This window comes from Bos mutus, chromosome 10 (genome assembly GCF_027580195.1).
Source record: "Bos mutus isolate GX-2022 chromosome 10, NWIPB_WYAK_1.1, whole genome shotgun sequence".
In the NCBI taxonomy this organism is placed as follows: Eukaryota; Metazoa; Chordata; class Mammalia; order Artiodactyla; family Bovidae; genus Bos; species Bos mutus.
The window spans coordinates 41567056-41591402 of record NC_091626.1 but is presented as its reverse complement, the minus strand read 5'-3'; the positions used below and the strand labels follow the sequence as shown (position 1 = coordinate 41591402).

The following is a 24347-nucleotide window of genomic DNA, read 5'->3' as shown; positions in this document are numbered from 1 at the left end:
GGTTAAAGGATGCCCCAGGGATGAGATAAGGCTTAAGAAGCAGTGGATGATTGTGAAAAACCCCAGAAGTGTTCTTGGCCACTGAGGTCAAGAGGAGACCCTCAAGATCCATGGAAGGAGGGACTCAGGGGAGGTACTAGGGGCAGCCATGCTTTGTGGGTTTAATTTAGAAACATCTGTGTGAGGTCCTTGATCAATGGCCTGATATTCTCATACATGTTAAGGTAGGCTTATTGACATAATTGTTTTTGTTCATACTGGCAACTCTCCTGCTGACCAATTTATATTATTATTATTTTTTTATTGTGGTTGTATTTAGCCCCCATTCAGAGCCAGATGCTTTTGATTTACAAATGGCATATATTGTCAGAGACTGCTAACTAAGCAGACAAAAGATTCCACTTGATAATTTCTGTGTGATTGACAGAGTGAGCATTAGCCCTTTGGTTGCACATGCATAGGTACCCCCCACCCCGCCATGTTGGAGGACTAGAATATACCAGCAAACTAAAAACTAGCAAATCGCAGGTGCTTAAGACCCTGGAAGAAGGTGCCCAGGAGGTGCACACTGAGTTTTAAGAAAAGCTAAACAAGTGTGGCATTTTCAATAGGCCTTTCCTTCACCTGAGCAAAATGACAATATTTTACTAGTCAACCAAGAGATAAATCAAGATTTAAAGTAACATCTCACCTTTCACGCAAAGCCTAACCTCAGTAGTTATTAAAAATAAATGGGATTTAAACAGATGCATTTTATTTCCAATTTCACGGTCTTGTATTTTACACTGTGGTTTTAGATCTGTTTGTGAAGACTGGGGTAAAAACAGCCTGAGAGACAGCTGGGAGAGGAACAGGCTTTCAAGTCCAAGACAAAGGCCAGGCTCTGGGTTCAGCTGTTACCAGCTCACCAAGTGATCTCAGCCCAATTTTTACACCTTCAACAGTGAAACAATAATGCTTACTACTGTCTTTTTACGGGATGCAATGATATCTGTGATTGGCCCTGTTGATGACTTTGGACTGAGAATTGAGAGTAGAACCCCCGTGTCTTCCTCAGGGACCATGTATGGAGGGTAGGGCTCCAGGGCCAGGAAGGCCATTGGCTTTAATCTCTCCCTAGTCTCCACGGCAACTGTAGTGTCGCTGCCTGGGGGCATTCTGATTGAAGAGTCAAGGAGAGGTGCCCGCCATGTCTCCACATCTCCTGGGTGACCCCCTTTCTTTGTCATCTTCTCCCAGAGCACCGTGCTGACAACTTGGAGGAATTCTCCATGGCCACCCTCTTTCTTGCTACTGTTTGTTTCACCAATAATTGGGACTTACAAGTGAATGGGCTTCGATGGTAGCTCAGACAGTAAAGAATCTGCCTGAAATGCAGGAGACCCAGGTTCGATCCCTGGGTCAGGAAATCCTCTGGAGAAAGAAATGGCAACCCACTCCAGTGTTCTTGCCTGGAGAATCCCATGGACAGAGGAGTCTGGCAGGCTACAGTCCATGGGGTCACAAAGAGTCAGACATGACTAAGCTTTTCCTTTCTAGGTGAATAGTAATTCTCCATTGACAATTTTTCTCACATCCATCACTTTATTTTCTAGGTAACATTTACTAAGTTCTTACAGGTGCAGGCACTGTGCTGACACTTCACCGTGTTATCATTTTGTTAACAGGAGAGAGCTGTGGATAAGAGAGGCTAAGAGAGCACCCCGACAACTGCTCCATGGGCTCCACCTCCCACCCAGGGGCTGCAGACCCCGCCTCCCCATGCGTTCACCCGCCTCCCTTCCCGGTGCAGTTGCCCTCCAACTGTTCTCTCTCCACCCGGCTCCCTCCTTCGGCCATCACCAGATGTACCTCCCCATACTTCAGACAATATTTCCTCTTCAAAAACTGCCACTTGTCTTCTCACGCAGCAGCCTTCCCAAAGCTGACCTTGTATGTCGTCTCTCCTACTCTTCCCAAACCTGTTCTCAGCTGCAGCCGATGTGTTCCGTTTCCTGGTTCCCAAAGACTCTTGTGCTTCGGCACAGGATCCTTCCTCCACAGGAAGCAGCTTCCCCACATCTCTGTCTCCCATCCTTCAGGGCCGAGCACACATTGGCAGCCTGTGCTGCCTTCTGAGACTGACCCAAAGCACCATTTATCAGCCAGAGTGTTGGCCAGGCTGCTGATCTGTAGCTATGACCTGGATCAGTGTTGTAAGTTAATTACTGTGAAACTCTCCAAACACAGCTCCATACCTTCTTCCTTATAGTCTATTCATTAGGAGACTTAGTCCAGGGACTGTTAAGGAGTACAGCAAAGTGAAAAAGTGAAAGTGTTAGTTGCTCAGTGGTGTCTGACTCTTTGTGACCCCATGAACTGCAGCCCACCAGGCTCCTCTGTCCATGGGATTTCCCAGGCAAGAATACTGGAGTGGGTTGCCGTTTCCTTCTCTAGGGGATTTTCCTGACCCAGGGATCAAACCCAGGTCTCCTGCATTGCAGGCGGATTCTTTACCGTCTGAGCCACCAGGGAAGCCCATTAAGGAGTATACCTTCCCCCAACGCAGAGTTGGTTAGAGAGGGGAAGGTTACCACTCTCTCCCCGAGGCTCCCTCCACAACCAGTGCTTTCCATGGGTTGGTCCCTTAAAGGAAAAAGTCATAGACTCGAAATCACCACAGCTGCAAATGAGTAGTTTATCTGTCAAGTTTGGCTAAAAACCAGCTGATGAAGATTATTTAATGGAGGCTTTTATCCTGAGAAGCAACTCTTCTATTTAGTCCACCGTTAATGTGGTTGGTTTTTTAACTTGGCCCTCAGTGGCTGTTAGGTTTTCTGCTTGTGACAGCACCACTTTTCTCTTATACACAGAAAAGTCTAACTGAAACGTGCTGTGCGCTTTAGAGCACTTTAGAGGAAGTGGCCTATCACGTAACGGCCATGGAAGCATGAATTTGTGAGCATTTACAGAACGCTTTGCACCAGGAATCCTGAAGTGAACAGAATACTGTTGCAGATTTGAGGACTCAGAGTAGAATCATGTTTCAGTGTCTGCTGCATTTTGAAGACTTCGCTCTGACCCCGCCCCTGCAGGGTGAAGAGCCTTACTCTTCCTATACAAAGGAAAATAGATGTTTACGCCCCAGACCGCTAACATGTTCTTGTGGTGATGTTCTGAACGCATTGAGTGTTTGTTGTGGCCCAACTAAGACAACTTTATAGTTCAATGAAAAGTGATTTATTCCTTCTTCTAAACAAAACATTTAGTTCTCTCTCTGACTCTTTGACTCCAAACAAATCTGCCTGGCCCCATCCCTTGCCCCCTACTCCCATGGACACTCCCTCCCTCTTGTAGATGTCATAGGCATTTCTGTGACCATGATCCTGTCTGTTCCTAGTAATTAAGGGCTCTCTGAGTAATGTGAAAGTAGGTGACTGTTAATCTGGTTTCTTGCAAGAACTGTGCATGTGGGAGGGTAGCTTTTCACCTAGAAGACTAAACCACAGAGAGTCCAGGAAGTAAGGAAGGAATGGGCCAGGTGACTTGCTTTTCTTTGCTTCTACAGGACTCCATGGAGCCCAGATTGACCCTCAGGGAAGCAGAACTGGGTTCACAACTCTATGCTGTATGTTTTAACAGCTCATGACCTTGGCAGAAAGAGTTAGCTCTTCTGAATCTCAGTTCCCATTTATGAAATAAGGATGAGAAGGCCTGGATGCAAGGCTAATGAAAGGATTGCAAATACTGGATAGAAAGTGCCTAGCACAGGCATATGATAATTGATAGTAGTTTTTGATGTTGTTTTGCTGGTCTTGTCGTCATTATCATTACCACTGCTTCTATAAATAGCTGGGTGTATGGGAAGAACAAAGGGGAATTTGACGGCTGATGCCGATGCCACCCATGCATATAGCACACACATTTAATCTTCAAAACTACCTGCCTTCCCTACCACAGCAGCTAAGATTGCTCCAAAAACAATCAAAGTAAACATAAAAATCCCAGCCACATAGGGATGAAAACAAAGAACGAGGTGTTTCCTCACTCTAGCAGGGGATCCCTTAGCTGAGTGGGTTCCTTCTTCCTTCTTGTCTGCTTTCTTCTATCTACAAACAAATGTTGACTGACACCCGCAGAGCACGTGCCTGGCTCAGGGCTGAGCGCAGAGGCCAGTGTTGAATCAGATGTGGTTTCAGTCCTCAAGGATCCTACCTGCTACCAGGAAGGGGGAAATGCCCATAAACATCTTGAAAGTTAGGAAGAAAATAGTAGGATCGTAAGAGAGATACCACTAATGCATGCTAAGTCATGTCGGGGCCCAACTCCTTGCGACCCTATGGATGGCAGCCCACCAAGCTCCTCTGTCCATGGGATTTTCCAGGCAAGAATACTGGAGTGGATTGCCATGCCCTCCTCCAGGGGAATTTCCTGACACAGGGATCAAACCCACATCTTCTATGTCTCCCACATTGGCAGGTGGGTTCCTCACCACAAGCACACCTGGGAAGCCCACTAACGGGCTATGGAATTTAGGAGGAGAGCAGTTTTGGCTGGAGTTGGGACACACAGGTTTTATGAAAGAGGCTGCCTAGCATAGTCATTCAGAGTGTAGATTCTGTACTTGGACCGCCAGGTTTGAACTCTAGCCTTTTGCTGCTTGGTTGTGGCTCCTTGGGCCAGGAGCCAGGTCATGTCTCTGTGCCTCTACTTCCTCATCTTTAAAATGGGGATAATGATAGTACCTACCTCTCGGAGGTGTTGCGAGGATGAAGTAAGACATGCAGTGCTCAGTACTGTGCCTGGCACACAGTGAATGCTCTGTCGGTGTTTGTTAAATAAATTTGCTGAAGGACAGGTATAGATTCACCCTTCAAGTGAAGGTGGGTAATGTTTTTCCACACATGGAGGGTTGCATGAGCCATTGCGGAGTCCACACTGAGACAGAGGGTCGGGGAAGATGGGAGAGGCGGGGAAGGCAGCTTGGGAAGTGACTTGGGCCAGGCAGGGGAGTCTTGAATGTCAGGCCAGAACTTTGGACTTTACGAAAATGTGAAATGTACTCAGTCTTCTAGAATTGTATGTGTGTAAAGCCAGAATCTGAACCTGAGGAAAGGTCTCCACATCTCAGTTCCAGTGAACATGGCAATGAACTTGATGCCAGCAGGCATGAAATCGAAGCCCGGATTATCAGGGCTCAGCACGTAGGCTTGAATTGACACCTCAGCTAAGATGTGCAGCGGAGCCCCAGCAGGAAGCTAAACTTGGGGACAAAGAGATGGGAGGTGCAGAGGCATGGATGGGGGGACAGGACATGTCACACATTGCCCCCATCTACTGCTTCCTTTTCAGGTTACAGATTTTTCTTTCTTTAGGGTTTAGCCAGCTGTTTTGTTGTTGTCTTCATTTGTTCTTTTATTTCTTTTAAGCCTCAGGATGTATGCAGTCATCTTTGCTCTCTATGCTAGGGTGACGGGGAGGTAGAGATGATCAAAACCCATCACAGCGGACTTTGTTTTCAGTCGTCTTTGTTTTCAGTCAACACAAAGGTGTTACACTTTGTGCGGGGGGTGGAAGCTATCGCAGTCTGCCCGCTCCTCTCCGCACTCCTAGCTGCATCAGTAGGACTTCAGAAAGGGCTGTGGACAGTCGTAGGGCCCCCGAGAGGACGCCTGTCATCTTGGGATTTGTTTTTAAGTGAAAAATTGGAGGGTTGAAATGCCTTAGGTTTCAACTTCAGCTGTGTAAAGGCTGCATTCAATTTTTAAGAAATCAGCCAAGTCACCAGAGGATAAAACAGTCAGTCCTCGTGTCCTCGGGTTCCCCAACCGCTGATTCCAGTCTGAGGATGCAGAACCGTGCATGGGAGGACCAATTTATTAAGTGTTACAGGGATGTGCAAGCAGTTCCTAAGACTACATGCAAGTCATTTAAAATTATTTTTGGAACAGAGTAGCACACGATACATCTCTATACGTATCAAATCAAGATCGATTACCGTAAAGTCTGTCTGTAACATGGGAACAATCAAATGATGGAGTGCGACTATAAAATCATCTGTGGCTCTGAAACCCGCTATGCATCTTCCCACAGTGACTGAGAGTGGAATAGCACCTATTTAACAGTTGGAAGAGAAATCTTCTGGCTCAGGCTGCGTTCTGCCTGCAGCCCAGGGCCACCTGAGGAGACTGAGAGTGATCTCCAGGGCACTGCCTGGGGCCCTGGCTCAAAGGTTCCCTTGCAAGCTAGGAAGGTAGACTCAGAGGGCACGTTCTAGAATGACTGGGAGTGTTTGTTGATGTGGGCTTTAAAGGCATTTTTCCTACCCTCCATCAATGGCTCTTTATCAGATCATTGTATTCTGGTCTTAGAAACCACTACTTATCTATCACATCCTTGCACAAGAGTGACATCTGCCCCTCGCTGTCTGACAGCCAAATCACATCAACTTCAGTGGGAGCAACGCATGCCCAGGGGCAGAATTTGAGTCTTTAAAACTTAGGCCTAAATGGCCAGACTAATACATTATGTCAGAAACGGTGAGGTCCTATAAACATTCAGGTCCCTACCTTGAACCCAAGGTCATCCTTATGTGGTGCTTCAAAGTTAGAAAACAATACAGGCAAGAGACGCTCGCTCAGGATCCATGAAGAGATAATGGCTGTCTTGTTCTTGACGGAGTGTTTTGTGCTGGTGTCAGCAGAGCAGGCTGCCTGTTGCTCTTAGCACTTGAAAGGCTGCCTGTTGCTTTTAGCACTTGAAGTTTGGACTGGTTTCATTTACCCTCTCAGCCCGCTTAGAAGGAACGTTCTGAAAGTCCCCTGAGTCCCCACCTGCTGTCAGGATGCCAAGGTATCCCTGGGGGAAGCTCTACAGTGGGGCCCGGGGCCCCCGGGCGAGGGTGGGTGGCTCTCTGGCCCTTAGGAGGAAGCAGTGGCCCCCCCACCCAGCAGCCCTACTGCTCTGCTCTGCAGGGCCCTTTGGCAGCTGAGTCTAAGAAGAAATAGTATATAACACTTCTCTCTGATCATCATTTTGGCTGAGCCGAAGGTAGATCAGATTTCACCCTTAAATAACTGTCTTCTGTCTGTGTAAACAGTCCCAGCCATTACTCTTCACCTTCAAACCTCAGCCCATGGACCTGGATTGGTTCTTCTTCAGACCTTAACTCTGGGGGCCACTCTTCTCTGCCTTCTGAAGCCTCCATTGCCTCTATCTGAGCATGCAGCCTAATCTCCAAGTCTTACAACACCATGCTTGGAGCACATACAGTCAAGTGGGGGAGGTGTGTGAGAAATCCATTTACTTCTCCCCACTGTGACCTCAATCCATTTTAACATCGCACTTGCATCCAAAAAGAAATACCGAAATATTAAAGCATGACGTTTGCGTTCTTTTCAAGGGGAAGAAGAGGTTATGCAGAGGCAGCCTGTGTTGTGTCCCTGCAGAATATGGGTGAGAACCTGGCAAGGGGTTTGTCTTGTTTAAGAAGCTAATATACTCAGTGGCAGCAAAGCTGCCGCCGAGTCAATCCATTCCACGTTGACGGAGAGAAGGGCAGGAGTTTTGCTGCTCTTCCTGGTTACTTTTTGGATATACATTTTCTAAGAAAGTAAGAATGCGACAGCAGCTTGCTTAAAACTTGACCTCTTCAGCTTGCCCAAGAATTTAGAGAAACAAAAGAGAAGGCAGTGGGTAATTGATTGTGTTCTCCAAAGGCCCATTCTGATACTGAGCAGATCCTGGCTTGGTTTCTACCGTACAGGTGTTTAGTCTCTACCAGCAGGAGGGCACAGATGGAGTCTCCCTTTCTGCAGCAATCTTTAAATGTCAAAACCATGAGAAGGAAACCCACTGACACATTGTCACTGTAACTGTGCAGTGTATCCCTAAGAGCCCATGTAGCTATGCCCCAACCAAATGACATCCAAATCAATGGGACAGGGAGAGATTTTCAAAGAAGGCCCAGAACCCCCTACCATGGAGAGCAGCTTATACACAGGAAGCCACGAGATCTTCCCGAAATGTTTGCTTGAGGCCTAACCTTTAAACATATTCCTTAGCCACGCATTAGATCTGATTAAGCAATAGGGTAAGAACATGAGAATTCATGTTTCAGCGGTGGAGAGCTTTGGAATCTTGAGTTTGTTACCAAATATAAAATTTAGGAACTCAGTGATTTAATCAAAATGCTTGCTTCTGGTAGCAAATCAATCAAGCCATCATATCCAATTAAGTTTGATCAAGTTTAATCTGACAGGGATATTTAGCAGCCACGATTCCCCCAACTCGGTATATGTTCACTGAATTTATAAAGTGAGGCTTGAGTCACCCTGTAATATGAACGAGGTCACCTTAATTAGCCTGTTTTAAGACTGTGGCTATGGGGCCATCAGAGCCCAGGAAACCAGCAAGTAGCCTGTTAGGAAGAAGATCTCATAAGAGAGATTCCTCCCTTGCATGGTTTAGAAAATTCAGTCCTTCAGTGAGTGTCTTGCTCAGGCACAAACCTTAACCTAAATATAGAGGGCTAAAAAAGAATCCTTCCATGGTAGGGCTCCCTTAAATTAGCTCAGCTAATCTATTCATCTGTGTGTACTGACTCGTGCCTCAGCATTGGAGGCCAAATCCAAAAAAAGAAAAAGCAAGCCTGTGGCTCAATCCTAGGAAAGATGCAGAGCAATTGAGTCTAATCCTGGACAAAGGAGCCCCTGAGTACCACAGCAGGTCCTTGTTAGAAAAGAGATCCACTGACTCCTCATCATCACCCTTGTTCATTAACTGCACATTTTGGCTTTTCAAGCGCTCTTGGCATAGTCACAATTCTCTGTTTCTTGTGATTCTTCTCAGTTTCCAAACCATCTTACGGTCCAGGTTCAAAACTTAAGATCAGAAGTTCTGGAAAGATGTTAGTCACAGATGCTTTTTGTACTTTCAATATTTCTGCCTTGCTGGGCTTCCCAAAGTATACTCAAAGAAAATTTTTCTTAATAGCCAGGATAACAATGTTCTAGGTCTTTATCTCTTATACCTAGGAAGCTATTTTTAAGAAAGAAGATGGCTAAAGAGATCTGAACTCCAATTTCCTTACCTAGAATGGCAAGAGGGAGCATGCCAGGATGCAGAAGAAGTCCCCATGGTCTAGAGCCTTGCGTTCTGCATTTTGCTTCCCACTGAGCCAGGAGTCTGCGTGTACCTGCTGAAGGACTGCACGTGTCCTGCTGGAATTCTGGCCATTTTGTTACCTGACTTGTTCCATTTCTCTGTGAAAGTCAGCTAGTGGAAGACACTTGAAGAAGAAAGTCAAGACAAGAGAAGGTGTTTGGAAGAGGTCAAAAGGTGTGTGTGAAAGGGGCCGTGGAATTGTTCCTGAGAAGCTCTCACTGGTCATAGTGGCTTTTACCACACTGTAGTGTTTGGGTAGCCATTGGGGTCGTGGTGTTAGAATTTTGATAATTGGATGGATCTATGCTTTCGGCAGTCTTCGGAGAAATACATTTTATGCATGTTTCTATTTAAAGAGAACAAACCAATAACTGAAAAAAATGCCATTCCTGTTACCCTCCCTCCCCCACGCACATAGTATTCTGATGTGGTTTATTCCTGAACCTGACTCATTCAGCTCTTCTCCTGGAAGTTGTCAGTATGTATGCCTAGTTAATGGAGAAAATCAGTGCGATGCCCAGGCACCACGCCATGACTCATTCCTGGCATTTCAGGAGCTTTGTGATGGAAATCATTGTTCCAAGCTACAGTTCTTACCAAGTGGATGTGTGAGTATTAATGGCACAAAGCAAGGTCTCTGCTACTCCTGCGTTACTCTCTTGCCACAGATTCAGTGTCTGCTTATGAAGTGGAGGTTCCTCTTCATAACCCACGCATGGTTGAATACCACAATATTGTTTTAATTAGTCTTTTAAAGCACAGTCAAATATTTGGCTTTGGTGAAAGGAGGAAATTCTCTCATATGTTGGAACTGTTTGGTTGAAAGGACATTTTTGTCTACTGAATTCATCTCCTGGGGTTTACACTAGTTTCTGAATTCTTTTTGTAATGACTTGCAGCCAAATCTCATTCATTCATTATTCTCTCTATCCCTTTGACTCTGTTTACCTATCTATCTGTAATAGGTGTGTGTGCATGCAGCACATATGTGTGTATATATATATATATTTTATACATATTTATTTACATATATATATATAGCTTACAGTCTACTGGGAGAGCATGTATAATTGAAATCCTGGATAATTCCAATCTTTTATTTTATGTTCTGCTTGACTCAAACTTTTCCCTCAGATTTTTCGAGTGCCATTGCCCTTTCTTTGTACTATGTAACATGTAGAAGTAGTTACAAATACAGGAGAGAGGCAGCAGAAAGAAGTGGGGGAAACAAGGAAGAGAGATATTCAAATGCTTATTTTTTTACCGACTCGGGTTTGAATTTTGTGTCTGACAGCTAGTAGGACATTGTGGAAACTCACAGATAAGCCAGTGTCCCATCATTCTGGGAGACAGGGACTGAAGGTCAAATATCTAAAGGTGGCATTTGGTGATTCTTATGTGTCTATAGTCCATTGGACCAGGAATCTTTGGGAGCTGCCAATTGGAAAGCAGATATTTAGAAGATATTTTCAGCCACAGAAGAGAATGAGCAATATACCTTATAATTCAGCCATTTTATGCTAATCTTGTCTTCTCTAACAATAATAGCTCCCTGCTACATGCTCTTAAAACACAAGTGCTAATATTATGAGAAATGAATTACATGAGAAACAATTTCATCTTTTCTAGGAGTGCTAAAAATAAAAATGTGCAACCAAGAACATTTCAACTTTCTTCCCTTTCCAGACAATGCAGGGTCCTAGGCAAAGACTGGATTGCAGAGGATGCCTTGAGGCCTGAGCATGAGTTAAGCTTGTAGGAGTGAAGAACTTTAGACAAGGCCGTTCAAAGTGAATGCCTTATTATTACACTTTGTGCTGAGTCTATAGATGCACAAATTATGTTTGCCATGTCATTCTTTTTTTTTTGTCTTAAAAAAAATTTTTTTTTAATATTTATTTGTATTTATTTGGGTGCACTGGGTCTTAGTTGCAACATGTGGACTCTTCTGTCTTTCTTACGGTACTCAAGATGTTGAGTTGTGGCAGGATTTCTAGTTGTGGCCTGTGGGATCTAGTTCCCTGACCAGGGGTCAAATTTTCAAAAGTGGCTGAGGATGGAAGAGTATTGATGTTATGAGGAAACTGAGGCACAAGAGATTACATTCCTGGACTTAGAACCTAGGAGTGTGTCCCTGAGGTCCTGTCTGCAGCTGTAAACAACTCTGAACTAAACCATTCCGTGTCACAGGTTTCCACACCGTTACGCTTCCATCTGCTTCCCCTTCCCAGATCCACCTACCTCTCGAAAAGTGTGAAGGGAAATACGTCTTTCTGTTTGACAACCTTTAGGATTTGATAAGAGGATCTTGTCTGGGACCTGCGGTAAAGGAGACCGGATGTGACCTGGACGATATGGAGGCAGAGGTGATGGGACCCGTGTGTGTGTCCAGAGAAGTTGCAGTGTGTGTGTTCAGAGTCTCGCTGGCCCCACGTTCCCTGTGTGTGTATTGTTCCACGGCCCTTCACCATCATTCATTCCCATGCTGCTTGGTGGGAAATCTCACCAGCATGTCTGACATCATTGTGTATTTCTTTATACAGAAATCTTTTCTTAGGCTTCATGGAGCTATAGAATAAGAACTATGCAAGTGAAAAAGTAACAGTCTTAAAACAACTGCCAGATTTTCTGTCTCAAAAAAAGTTACTTCTCAGAAAATAAAACTTAATAAGATAATGCAAGGCAAATTGGGCCTTGATAACTACCCCTCTCCTTTAAATGCATCTGCCGTGGGTGCATCTTGCCAAGGCAGGACAATTTTCAGGTCTGTGGCTGAGAGACTTGGATTGTATTTGTCTTTGGACTGTGAGCAGAGGTGAGGTTTAGGGTTGTAATGTGAGTGTTGAGGCCTTTTTAGTGTATGATTACTTTTTGATAGGGTTATTTTAAGGGTTCAGACAGCAAAGAATCTGCCTGCAATGCAGGAGACCCAGGTTCGATCCCTGGATTGGAAAGATCCCTTGGAGAAAGGCATGGAAACCCACTCTAGTATTCTTGCTGGGAGAATTATATGGCCAGAGGAGCCTGGTGAGCTATATAGTCCATGGGGTCACAAAGAGTTGGACATAACTGAATGACTAACACACTAACTAAATTAAGTTACTTAAATTTAGCCACATTTACTAAATATCCTTTTCTGGAAAATTGAAAAGTGACTTAGTTGAAACAAGATCCAGAAATTTCTGTTCCAACACATTTTTCAGTTCATCATGTTGAAGTTTTAAGAAATTTCAAAGTAGCCAGCATTGTGTGTGTGTGTGAAGTCATTTTAGTCGTGTCTGATTCTTTGTGACCCCATGGACTGTAGCCCGCTGGGCTCTTCTGTCTATAGGATTCTTGAAGCAAGGATACTGGAGTGGGTTGCCATGCCATCCTTCAGGGGATCTTCCCGACCCAGAGATTGAACCTGCAGCTCCTATCGCTTCTGCATTGGCAGGAGGGTTCGTTACCACTAGCAACACCTGGGAAGCCCACCTAGCATCCCTGAAACCTAATATAGCACTTTATATTTTTACTTTTTTTTTTCTTACTTCAAAAACTTGTTGCCATGTAGAGTAAAAGAAATCTCATGCTCTTAGTGGCTAATATTCCATCGTATATATGTACCACATCTTCTTTATACATTCCTCCATGGTTATCTAGGTTGCTTCCTTATCTTGGCTATTGTAAATAGTGCTGCAATGAACATCGAGGGGTGTGTATCCTTTCAGACCATGTTTTTCTCAGGAGGTTGCAGGATCATATGGTAGCTCTATTTTTAGTTTTTTTAGGGAGCTTCCATACTGTTCTCCAAATTTACATTTCCACTAACTGTGTAGGAGAGTACCCTTCTCTTCACACCCTCTTATTTACAAAACAGACTTACAGACTGAGAGAATGAACTTATAGTTACTTAGGGGGAATGATGGAGGGGAGGTATAGTTAGGGAATTTGAGATTGACCTGTACATGGTGCTGCTGCTGCTGCTAAGTCGCTTCAGTCGTGTCCGACTCTGTGCAACCCCATAGACGGCAGCCCACTAGGCTCCTCTGTCCCTGGGCTATATTTAAAATAGATAACCAACAAGAATCTACTGTATAGCACAGGGAACTGTGTTCAGTATCATGTAACAACCTACATGGGCTAAGAATTTGAAAAAAATAGACACGTGTATATGCATAACTGAATCACTTTGCTGAAGACCTGAAACCGACACAACATTGTTAATCAACTATGCTCCAATATAAAATAAATAATTAAAAAAAGGAACCTCAGGCTTTTAATCTCAGTGGACGCTGCCAGCAAGGATTGTTATTGTTAGATAATCATAATGGTATGTTCTGGAGGCTCTTCTCCCCTTACCGACACACCCAACTCACTCACACCCTGCCAGCAGAGCCAGAAAAGAGACTAAAGCAGCGTCTTATTTGCTTTTATAATCCGACTCTTCGATTGCGTTGGAGACATGCTGGGAGATATAAAATTTCTAATGTCCATCCAGGACATGTAGATGCGTCCATAAGAAGAACTAAGAAAACAGTGAATGGGTCAGGCCTAGCAGACCTACATCCAGTGAGCCCGAGCGGAGGACCGCGGCGCTAGGCTGGGCGGCCGGGTCTAGGGTGCTCAGGAGGCCTGGGTGAGGTGGGTCATTTCACCTCCAGCAGCCTCGACTTCCTCACCACCTGCCCAGTCACACTTGTTTTGAGAATCAGATGTGATAATGTTCAGAAAGAGATTTTGCAAACTTTTTTAAAAAGTCCTCAACAGATGTTAGATAGTAATAACCAGAGGTTGAGTAGGTTATTGTGTGTGTGTACTGATCATTATGTGTGGGGGACACTGCTGACTCTGGAAAAGTTTTTAGGCACTTTTTGATGAGGCTCCAAGTGAAAAATCTTTGGGGAGATCAGTTCAGCAGTTTTCTTACGTTTAAACAAAGTAGGAAGTGGAAATCTCCCCAAAGACAAGTAGTAGAAGTAAGCTGTGACAGGTCATAAATACTGGAAAGATTTATGCTTGATGCAATACCCCACTTTAAGAAGAAATGCGGAAATAAAAATTTAAAAATAAGAATAAAGGATAATAAAATAAAGAAGAAATGCAGAGCTCCTGAAGAAAGCTACTACGGCGTACAGCGTTTGGTCATATGACTGACCCTCCTGGGAGTGCAGGGATAAATACTGTGAACACATCTGAAGTGGGCATTCCATTAAAGGTCTGTGTGTGGTTCAAGAATCCTTAGGTGAAGAAGGAGCCCTGTTCTCAGCCCATAATACAGGCTTTCTAATGTTTGAGGTCATGGGGTGTCTGCTGCATGCATGGAAGAGTCTTGAGGTATGAGTTTATAGGGGGAGATGTCTGTAAGGTATCCTTATTCCCAGGACTCAGGGAGCAGCAGAAATACCTGAGGCTTGTTCCCTGTCGGTCTCCTATTTCTAATGTTTCATCACATTTGCTCTCCTCTGTGACCACTCCATCTCCCCAGGCCATATCTGTACAGGACAGAATCATAGAAAATATTGGGCTGGCCAAAAAGTTCGTTCGAGTTTGTCCATAAGAGGGTACAGAAAAACCCAAACAAACTTTTTGGCCAACCCAGCAGAATAAGATGGTTTCCTGGGGGCTGTTGAGCACTGGTACCAATGGTAACCAGGGAACACACACCGTATGTGGACCCCTAAGGCTCAACAAGAGCCCCTCCCAGCACACATCCCCCCCAAAGACTCAGCTTGAAAATCTCTCTGATATTTCCCAACTCCCAGTGACCCTGTTGATTAATGTTTACTGGCCATCACTTGTATTTTAAGCATTTAGTTTTGTCCCCAAAAGTCTTGAAGACAGAGTTTCTCAGCACATGGTCAATAAGCCATTATGCCCGGCTCCAGATCAGTACTCTGACTGTGGCTGCATTCTTCAAAAGATAAATAGAAAAGATAATGTGATGGAGAATACAGATGTGCCAAATTAAAGCATAAAAGGAAATAAACTAAGAGCAAATTCCTACTCTACTAACAGGACAGCCCAGTCCTATTTTTCAGGCATTCAGTGACTTCTGTTTAAGCAATGCTGCCTCATACATTGGAGAAGGCAATGGCACCCCACTCCAGTACTCTTGCCTGCAAAATCCCATGGACGGAGGAGCCTGGTAGTCTGCAGTCCATGGGTTCGCTAGGAGTCGGACACGACTGAGTGACTTCACTTTCACTTTCCACTTTCATGCATTGGAGAAAGAAATGGCAACCCACTCCAGTGTTCTTGCCTGGAGAATCCCAGGGACGGGGGAGCCTGGTGGGCTGCCATCTCTGGGGTCGCATAGAGTCGGACAGAAGTGAAGCGACTTAGCAGCAGCAGCAGCAGCCTCATACATAGGCCTGGCCCGTTGGAAAGGAAGGAAATGAATGAACAAGGGAAAGCGTTTTCAGCATTGCTGGCTACCTGGATTGCCAAGCCTGTGTTCCCGGCACCCAGTATACTGTTTTCTTCTGTGGTCAGCCACCAGGCAGTGCTGTTAGAGGTGGGCTTTGCCTGGGACAGCTGTGTACCCAAGTGATCACACTGTGCTTGGTTCTGCAGGGACAGAAGTGTATGCTGATGCTCTGGCCTTTATGGGCTCAGACTCCAGAACACTGAGAGAGAGACATCATCTCTTGGAGCCACAGTTATATCCTTCCTGGGGTACCCCCTGATGGGGATGGAACAGCAGGTAGATGGCATCTGATTCTAGGATACTATAGTTTTGCCCTAAAACCTAGGCACCAGTGGCTGTCATGCAGAACAAAGTCCATGCTAGGACCATGCCAGAGTCAGGGAAACCCCCATTTCTGTCTAGGAAGACCCCAGTGGGTAGTGGTGATGCCTGAGCCCAACACAGTCACATATAAACTTTCCCAGATTCTCTACTGAAAGGACTCGTTCTGTGAGAGGTTGAAGAGTGCCAGCGGGAGGCTGAGCATGAGATGGGGAATCCAGAATAACCTCTCCTCTATCAGCTTCATAAACTTCTGTGATTGTTCCACTGAGAATCGCATCTCAGCTTGATTTATTCCTACATCAGAGGCTGCCGCACATGCAACTCCTCCTCTTCCCAGCAGAGCTCCAAAAACAGTCCTCTGTCTGTACAGTTTTAATCAGAAACTTTAGATGCCTTCCTGCAGACTGCCTGTTCGTGAAGCGGGAAACACAGGAGTCTTTTTGAAAGGATTGTTTTAAGTGATCGTTTGAGCCCCAGAGAAATAGCCTTTTTATTCTTTAACGCAAAAGGTTTTCTCCAGCCACCTGGTTGGAGTCTAAATTGTTCCACACGGGAGAACAGGAGACACGTCTCCAGGTATACCCAGATGTGCACAGCTCTGAATAAGAGGGGATAGAGGAGATCTTCTCTATGGAAGCCCCAAGGCCACTAGACTCACAGAGAGGGGATTTTTCAAATCCTGTCATTTGAAACTCCAGGCAAATGATTGGCATAGAAAAGAGAGTTTTCCAAAGTCAACCTATCATTGGCTCTGATTTTAATAGAAGATCAGGAGTCAAGAAAAGTTAGAAGTTAGAGATTTTAAAGTCAGACCTGGTTTTAATTTCTATGTGGTTATTCTAAGCAGTCAGAGGAGCTCCCTTCCCCTCAATAACCCGTCCCAGGCATAAAACCGCTCACCCGGTACAAAAGACAAATTGACTTTTTTTAAAGGTGCCACCTTAAGGGTCATTAATTTCGTAAATTAACTGACATTCCTAGAAAAGCTCCATGGCTTGTGCCAGTAAATATTTACCCAGCTAGTGACATTTCAAATGGCACCCCAAAATCCCTGGTCCACTTCCAAAGGGTGAGCAGTTTACTTTCAGGAAATGGATTACTCACTTGTGGAATCAGACCAACACCCAGGCTGCTTGGTTTCAACATACTTTAAAATCCAAAAGGGAACTTTCCTGCTTCAAACTTTCAAACCTTTTCCAGATGGTCCGAGAGGGGCTGGTCTAGCCGGGGTGCCTGAGCCCCACGATGCTGGCCACAGGCTGCTGGTGGGTTCTGGTGGGAGCTGATGAGAGGCATCCCTGAGTGCCTGGAGAGAGATGCCTTCCATGCTTGCCCCATATCCATTTGCTGAACACCCACAAGAAATGAGGCAAATATGTGGAAAGGCCAGAGTGTGCTCAGCTGAGATGCTGCCCCCCACCCCACCCAGCCCTCCGCCAATTGCCTCTGCTGGTTTCACTTCTCAGCTGCAGCTGCCCACAGCTGTCTGGGAAATGGATCTGAGCTGGGGAAGCAGCCGCAGGGGGGTGGGGGCGGAATAGGGCATGTTTTTTGAACCTGGACCTTTCTGCCCTGGCAGCCAAAACAGGCAGTCAGTAGGCCCCTCCTGTGCACCTTTGCAGTGGGGATTAAACTGGGTGCTTCTGAGGGAGACCTGGGGAAACAGCAAGTGGCCTCAGAGAAGGGGAGCCAGGAGGCCGTGGGGTCTAGAAATCATATTATCTCAAGATTATTAGAAGGAACTGGGGTTTTAAGGCTGAAAAAGAAAATGTAGGGGGTGGCTATCTTGTGAAAGGGGATGGCTATCTTTTGAAAGGGGAAGTTGATTTAATTTTTCCCGTATTTTTCCATAATAAAATAGACATGCCATTTTAAAAGTTTTTGTGTGTGCAGTTCGATTACATTAATTATATTTACAGTGTTGTACTACCATCACCACTGTTCATTTCCAGAACCTTTTCATCATCCCAACAGAAACTCTACACTTAAAAAAAATTTTTTTTATTGTAGTCGATTTACAGTGTTGTGTTAGTTTTAGGTGTTCAGCACAGTGAATCGGTTACACATATGCATATGTCCACTCTTTTCTTTAAAGATTCTTTTCCCATGAAGGCCATTACAGAGTACTGAGCAGAGTTCCCTGTGCTGTACAGCAGGTTCTTATTAGTTCTCTGTTTTATATATAGTAATGTGTGTATGTCAATCCCAATCTCCCAGTTTATCCCTCCTCCACTATCCCAGTGGTGACCATAAGTTTGTTTTTTACATTTGTGACTCTACTTCTGTTTTGTAAATAAGTTCATTTGTATGCTCTTTTATTCCACATATAAGCGATATCATATATTTGTCTTTCTATGTCTGATTTACTTCACTTAGTATAACAATCTCTAGGTCCATCTAACAATCTGTAATGCCAAAAAAAATGGCATTACTTTGTTCTTTTTTATAGCTAAGTGATATTCCATCATGTATATATACCACTTTAAACAATAGCACCTCCCCTCCCCTGAATCCCTGGGAACCACTATTCTGCTTTCTGTCTCTATGATTTTTGCCTTTTCTAGGTACCTCATGTAAGTGAATCATAGAATATTTGTCTTTTATGTGGGGCTTCCTTCATTTAGCATAATGTTTTCAAGGTTCATTCATGTTGTAGCACGTGTCAGAATTTTCTTCCTTCTAGAAGCTGAATGATATCCCATTATATGTATGACCCACGTTTTGTTTATCCATTCTCTATTCTCTGTCAATGGATTTGGGGGTTCCTTTTGGTTATGATGAAAAATGCTTCTATGAACGTGAATGTACGAGTATCTATAGATTTATTCTTTGTAGTTTCAGAAGAACTGACCTTTGTTGAAGGAAAAGAAGTTGCAGAGAAGAGGACTAGGGTTTCAGTAATTCTAACTCTCTCTGATGGCAAAAGTGGGGTCCCCGTGCTAGGGAGTTGCTCAGACCAGGTGACCATCAGGGAGGAACAAAGGTGGAAGCCCCACAATTAGTAAAGGAAGGACTAGAGAATCTCTGACAGCCCTTCCATCTTCAGAATCCTGTGATTCTCAGGCAGATGGAGTGTGCCTTCTAAGGGAAGCATGTGAAGAAAAAGAAAGTGGTGTCCGACCACCACTGCCCTGGAGAAAGAGGGGAAGTGGAATGGTAAATTATCTGTCAATCAGGGGAGGTGACGTGCTGAACTGTCTCTGGCTGAACTTGAGATCAGAGGATACTGATGCTGCGAAGCTTCAACCAAGGCTCTGTTTAGTCTTGGGGAGAGCTCCCCGGAGTGACTAAGAAAGCTAGCTCCCTTGCGTCCAGGGGTGGGTGTGGGAGTGGGGGCCAGGGTTCTCAGCACAATTCCCCTGATGTCTTCCCAGAAAGGAGGGCTGCCCCTGAGAGACCGGAGCCCCATCTCCCTGTAGGCTCTGCTTGTCCAGGTCAGAGGTGAGGGCAGGTGGGGAAAGCTGAACCGGGGAGTGTCCAGCAGTCAATGTCAGCTGAGATGGGGATGCCCTGGGATCCAACACAATTAGCTCCATTCCGTTACAGTGGGGGGTTTTCTTATCATTAATTGGGGAGGCCTAGCCAGAGAATTCCAGTATTCCAGGGTGAGTTTAATTGTGGGTGATTTCATTCTGCCCTTTTTATGTCGAAGCCAGGGGCTTGCGTCATATAACAGTGAATTCAGGGAGATTTTTATTTGCATGTGAATCATCGCTTTTCCAGCTGAATGTCACTTACTTGGAATTTTCATCTGATTTTGTTTTTGTTTTTGTCTCTTGGTGTTTTTCCATCAGGCTCTTTGGCTAACCAGAAAAAAAAAAATAGAGGAAGGGCTCAATCTGACTGGAGCAGGGTTTGAGTTGGCAACTCCAAAAGGAGAGTATTATGAATGTGAAAAAGAGAAAACGGATGCTTTATTTTGCTTTAAGGGAGGGACCGAGGCCAAGTCAAATTGAGAGCTCTAATTTGGGAATGGTGTTATTACAGGTCATTGGGAGTTGGTTGCGCTCTAAATTGGGAGGCCGGTCACATGAGGCAGCAGCAGAGGTGGATCACATGGGGGACACTGGGGTTCATGTACAATGAAGTTTTATTTTATTTACTACACGGTTGAAATGCACTTCTGTCGTGTTGAGAGACCAAGTTACCTTATTGGCTGGTGAGAGCTCCCTGTCTTAGCCCATCAGTTGTTTTATACATGAGCTGGTTCTGCCCATATGTGTACTTTCTGAGGCTTTATTTAGGCACTGGAATCTGTTCAGTGAGTAGTGGAGCAAGCCATGTGCTGAAGGTTATATATCTGTTATTCACCTTCACATGCAGATCTCATTCTAAGGATCTTGCTTCCTTTTCTTCCAAAGACTACCCATTTTAGATCTCAAGGTCAAGACATTCTGATAACTTTAAAATACATATATATATGTGTGTACATGTACATATCTGTGTATTTATTTATAGATTATCTTTCATTGTCTCAGTTCTGTTACTGTTAGCTTGAAAAATGAAAACAAAAAAGTTGTGTCTTGCCTCTCCATGGTCTGTTAGGAACAACGTATTCTTCCTAACCCCAAACTGCAGACTCTTGACATTCTTGGCATCTTGGGATTGTTCTTGATGACCAAGAACAATCGTGTGTGGTAAGCTGCTGATTTTTCTTGGAGAATCGAGTCAGCTTTCTTGATATATAAAGGCCTGAGTAGTTAGCTGTGTTTGAAATAAAAACAAACAAAAAAAAGCAGCCCAAGAAGAATATCAGGAATTCAGTATCCTGTGCAAACAGGCTGTGCTCATGGTCCTAAATGAGGTGTGTTACTAAGGCTCTGACACAGAGTCGGCTGGTGCTTCGGAGGCATGCAGACCGGCGATGCTTGTGATCGGGGTTAGGAATAGAAGGTGTGTGGAAACTTTCTATAAAAGGCAGCCGGGTTCCCTGGACTGGTGTGGACAGGCGGTCAGGAAGCTTTGGCAATGTTCATGGTCATACCAGAGTGTGGCTGCCTGACCTTGATGAGTTTCTCTGTGCCTCGGTTTCCCTGAAGCACCATACTGATTTGGGGATGGGAGGATAAGGACTTCTGGAGATGTAGAAGATGTGCGATGTAGTCGGGTAGAGGGAGGAAGTGTGGTGTCATGTGGTGTCATGGGAGCTCAAATCAGGACTGTGTGCTCCCAGACATGGCTGGGCAGCTAGTCTCTTCAGGCATGTCCACTGTGGGTAATGCCTCTGACATCACAATACCCAGCTGGACACTCAATAATGCTGATCTGTGCCCAGTGGACACCAGAAGAGGGAAGAAAAGGAGGAGGATCAAGTGTAGAGGGAGGAGATGGAGCAATCCCTTATGTGATCATTCCAGCAACTCACAGCTTTTTCACCTAACATCTGCTTCAACTGTAATGTGTTCAGCTCCATATAACCTATACAGCGTCTGTGCCCTCCCCCCAAACTCAACAAAATATTATGGTCCTCTAATCAAGTGAATTTCGCTCCTGTTGCTGTATCTGTCCCGTGATTCATCGTCAGACCTGTGAGTTGATACTTCTTCACCAAACGGCTCTCCAGAGCAACTGTTTAGAGGTAATGCCCTGATTTTGCAGTCCAGGCTCCTCTGGGTCTCCTGCAGAACCCTCTTCACCCTCCTCCTTGGAGCCACCCATAACTCTGGAAAGCTAGCTGTGGGGGTGGTTTGTGGGCATGTGACTCTATGGGAACGATGCTTTATGACGGGAATTTTCACCTTCTTTGTCTTCACAAGCCATCCCAGGCCTGCTCAGTCTTTGTTTCTTGTTTTGAAAACACTCTTAAAACCCATGTGGGCCAAATCCTGACCCATCTGTGTAGCCTTAGAAGGTGCTCTCACTCCTTTTACCTGGCTAGATGACTGAATGGAAAACTTAAGAAATCAGCCCTGTCCCGGAAATATTATGGCGTTTTGCTGGCGTATTTGTTAGTTAATTGTTTAATCCAGCAATTTCCTCTTAAAAATAGGTTCCTGCTGCCCTTCGAATCAATCTCTCTCAGCCTGTCTCCTGGTAAGAAATTGGTTTTCCCACCCAGTTTCACACCATCCTTATGCTGTGATCATCCCAAGCGCTGGAAATTGGAGGTGCCTCCATCATGAAGGCCATGATTTTCCCTTAGCTTTTTTGACCAGTGGGTCTCAATACATAAGCCTGGATCTGAATCACCTGAAGAGGTTTTCAATGACACAGTTTCTGATTCCAGTAGATTTAGGGAGGGGCCCTGAATTTGCATTTCTAACAAGTTCCGAGGTGTTCAGCTCCCTACGTTTGGAGAACCTCCCTTTCTTCCCTTCCCCATCCTGTAAGGGAGGGTCCCAGGGAGCCACATCCTCATCCCTCAGATAATAGGGACTGTTGCTAACAATTCGCGAGCATTCATGATGGGCCAGATGGTGGTCTCCGTGCTTTACACAGATTAAATAATTCACACAGCGCTACAGTCCAATGGCGCATCCCGTCTTCCGGATGAGGCCCTGACATGTACCCATGTGCCCAAGGTCACACAGCTAACTAAAGGGAAGGTTGAGATCCAGACCCAGACAATACAGCTGGAATCTGCTCGCAGTCACTCAGCTTTATCTTCTTTCTTTTCCTTTCCCTCAAGTTACTTAGAGTTCTTGGAAGTGAATACCTCAGAAAGGAGCCCCAGGACAACTGAGCCTATCTTAGGTACTTATAACCTGTGTCCAGGGATCCAAGTCTCCAGGCTGCTCAGCTTCTCTACTTGTGTGTGTGTGTGTGTGTGTGTGTGTGTGTGTGTGTGTGTAGAGGTGGGTGGGTAGGAAGAGCTCTCAGAGTGGATAGACCCTTGGGAGGGCGCTGATATGAAAATGGCGTCCACTTATGAAGAAAGGCCAGCCCTCCCCTTCTGCTGGGACTCAGTGTCCCATCACCATTCTGCTCTGGTCCAGAGAGCTCTGCTGTTGACCCTTAGCACGCTAACCAGAGACCAGCGAAGCCGAGAAGGAACAGATCTGCGTCATTAGCTGTGATAGAAGAGCATGGGTGTCTTTGTCCAGTTTGGTCTAGCAAGCATGAGTGATCAGCAGTGACCTCGGCAAACAAATAGACATGTAAGCAGGAGATGGCTGGCCCTGGCCTCAAGGAGCCAACAGGCTAATGGAAGAGAAAGAGTATTGTTTGTCATTGAGCCAGGCAATGTGGTAGAGAGAAGCAGTGAGGGCCAGAGTAAATCAATAGGATTCAAGGAAGGAGGTTGCTTTCTAAACCATGTCATGGATGATGGCAGGGAGGAGGGAATGAGTTTGGACCTAAACAGGGCATATCTACAGCAAAGAATACTTAATAAATAATAATCTCTTAGGATTTAAACAGCCAACGGTTAAGTCTCCATTGCTATAATCATAATTGATTAAGCTCTTCTTCATGTTTTTCTGGTAAATCATGTTTTTGATGCTGGCTGGAGGTCTCCTGGAGGCTCTGGGGTTATTTTATTATTTTTTTTTCAAACTTTAAACTTTTTATTTTGTATTGGGGTATAGTCGTGCTCCAGCACTCTTGCCTGGAAAATCCCATGGACGGAGGAGCCTGGTAGGCCACAGTCCATGGGGTCACTAAGAGTCGGACAAGACTCAGCGACTTCACTTTCACTTTTCACTTTCATGCATTGGAGAAGGAAATGGCAACCCACTCCAGTGTTCTTGCCTGGAGAATCCCAGGGACAGGGGAGCCTGGTGGGGTGCCGTCTATGGGGTCGCACAGAGTCGGACACGACTGAAGCGACTTAGCAGCAGCAGCAGCAGCAGCAGAGCCAGTTAACAATGTTGTAATAGTTTCAGGTGAGCGTCTAAGGGACTCAGCCACACATATGAATGTATCTGTTCTCTGGGGTTATTATTAGAAAATGGATTCTGCTCCTTACAGAGTTGCCTATTCTATCAATGGAGATATTTTAAAAGTATTTCTCTACCCTTCTAGTCTAACTCTTTTCCAAATTCTTTGTATTACAGATATTTCTATGGGGTAAGAAAGTTTTCTCTGACCCTGTACCCCATTGAAAAAGTGGGATCATAGAACCAGGACACATACATGGACAGGGACAAAAGATAAATATCCAGTGGATTAACAAATACATGCACCTCCAAAGGTGGTGGTGTAAAGCCAGATTAAAAGCAAACAGGCGGCTTCTGTCACTCCCTGCTCTGAACTAGTGTGGCCTAAGTCCACTCACTGTTTTCATGTCTTCCTTTAGTTTAGAATTCTAGACGGTACGTTTTGAGACTCAGGAAGCAGGATCAAGAGGCCCGTGTCCACAGACATTGTAACTATGGGCTCTGAGCTCTTGACTCCTCTTGCAACATCCCCACAAAGTCTCCTAAAGCAGAGTGTCCTCATCTGGTCAGTCCTCCTGATTCCGGTCCAGCCACTGGCCTTCGATTCTGTTTAATTTCACAGTGAGATGCCCAGAAGGAGGGAAATGGCCTCG

The 24347-nt window shown here is 45.1% G+C and overlaps 1 protein-coding gene across 5 annotated transcripts in view; it reads left to right on the top strand.

Moving 5' to 3' along the window:
* Nucleotides 1–24347, top strand: part of SAMD4A (sterile alpha motif domain containing 4A) — a 226840-nt gene that overhangs the window by 98301 nt on the left and 104192 nt on the right. Inside the window, exon 1 of one of the 5 annotated variants that reach the window (XM_070377811.1) lies at nucleotides 9297–9318. The exons of 3 other annotated variants lie outside the window; for them this stretch is intronic. The gene's annotated coding sequence lies outside the window, so the exon portion shown is untranslated. Of the gene's footprint in view, nucleotides 1–9296; nucleotides 9319–15708; nucleotides 15830–24347 lie in introns of those variants that run through there. One more of the 5 variants, XM_070377810.1, reaches the window with a different exon arrangement.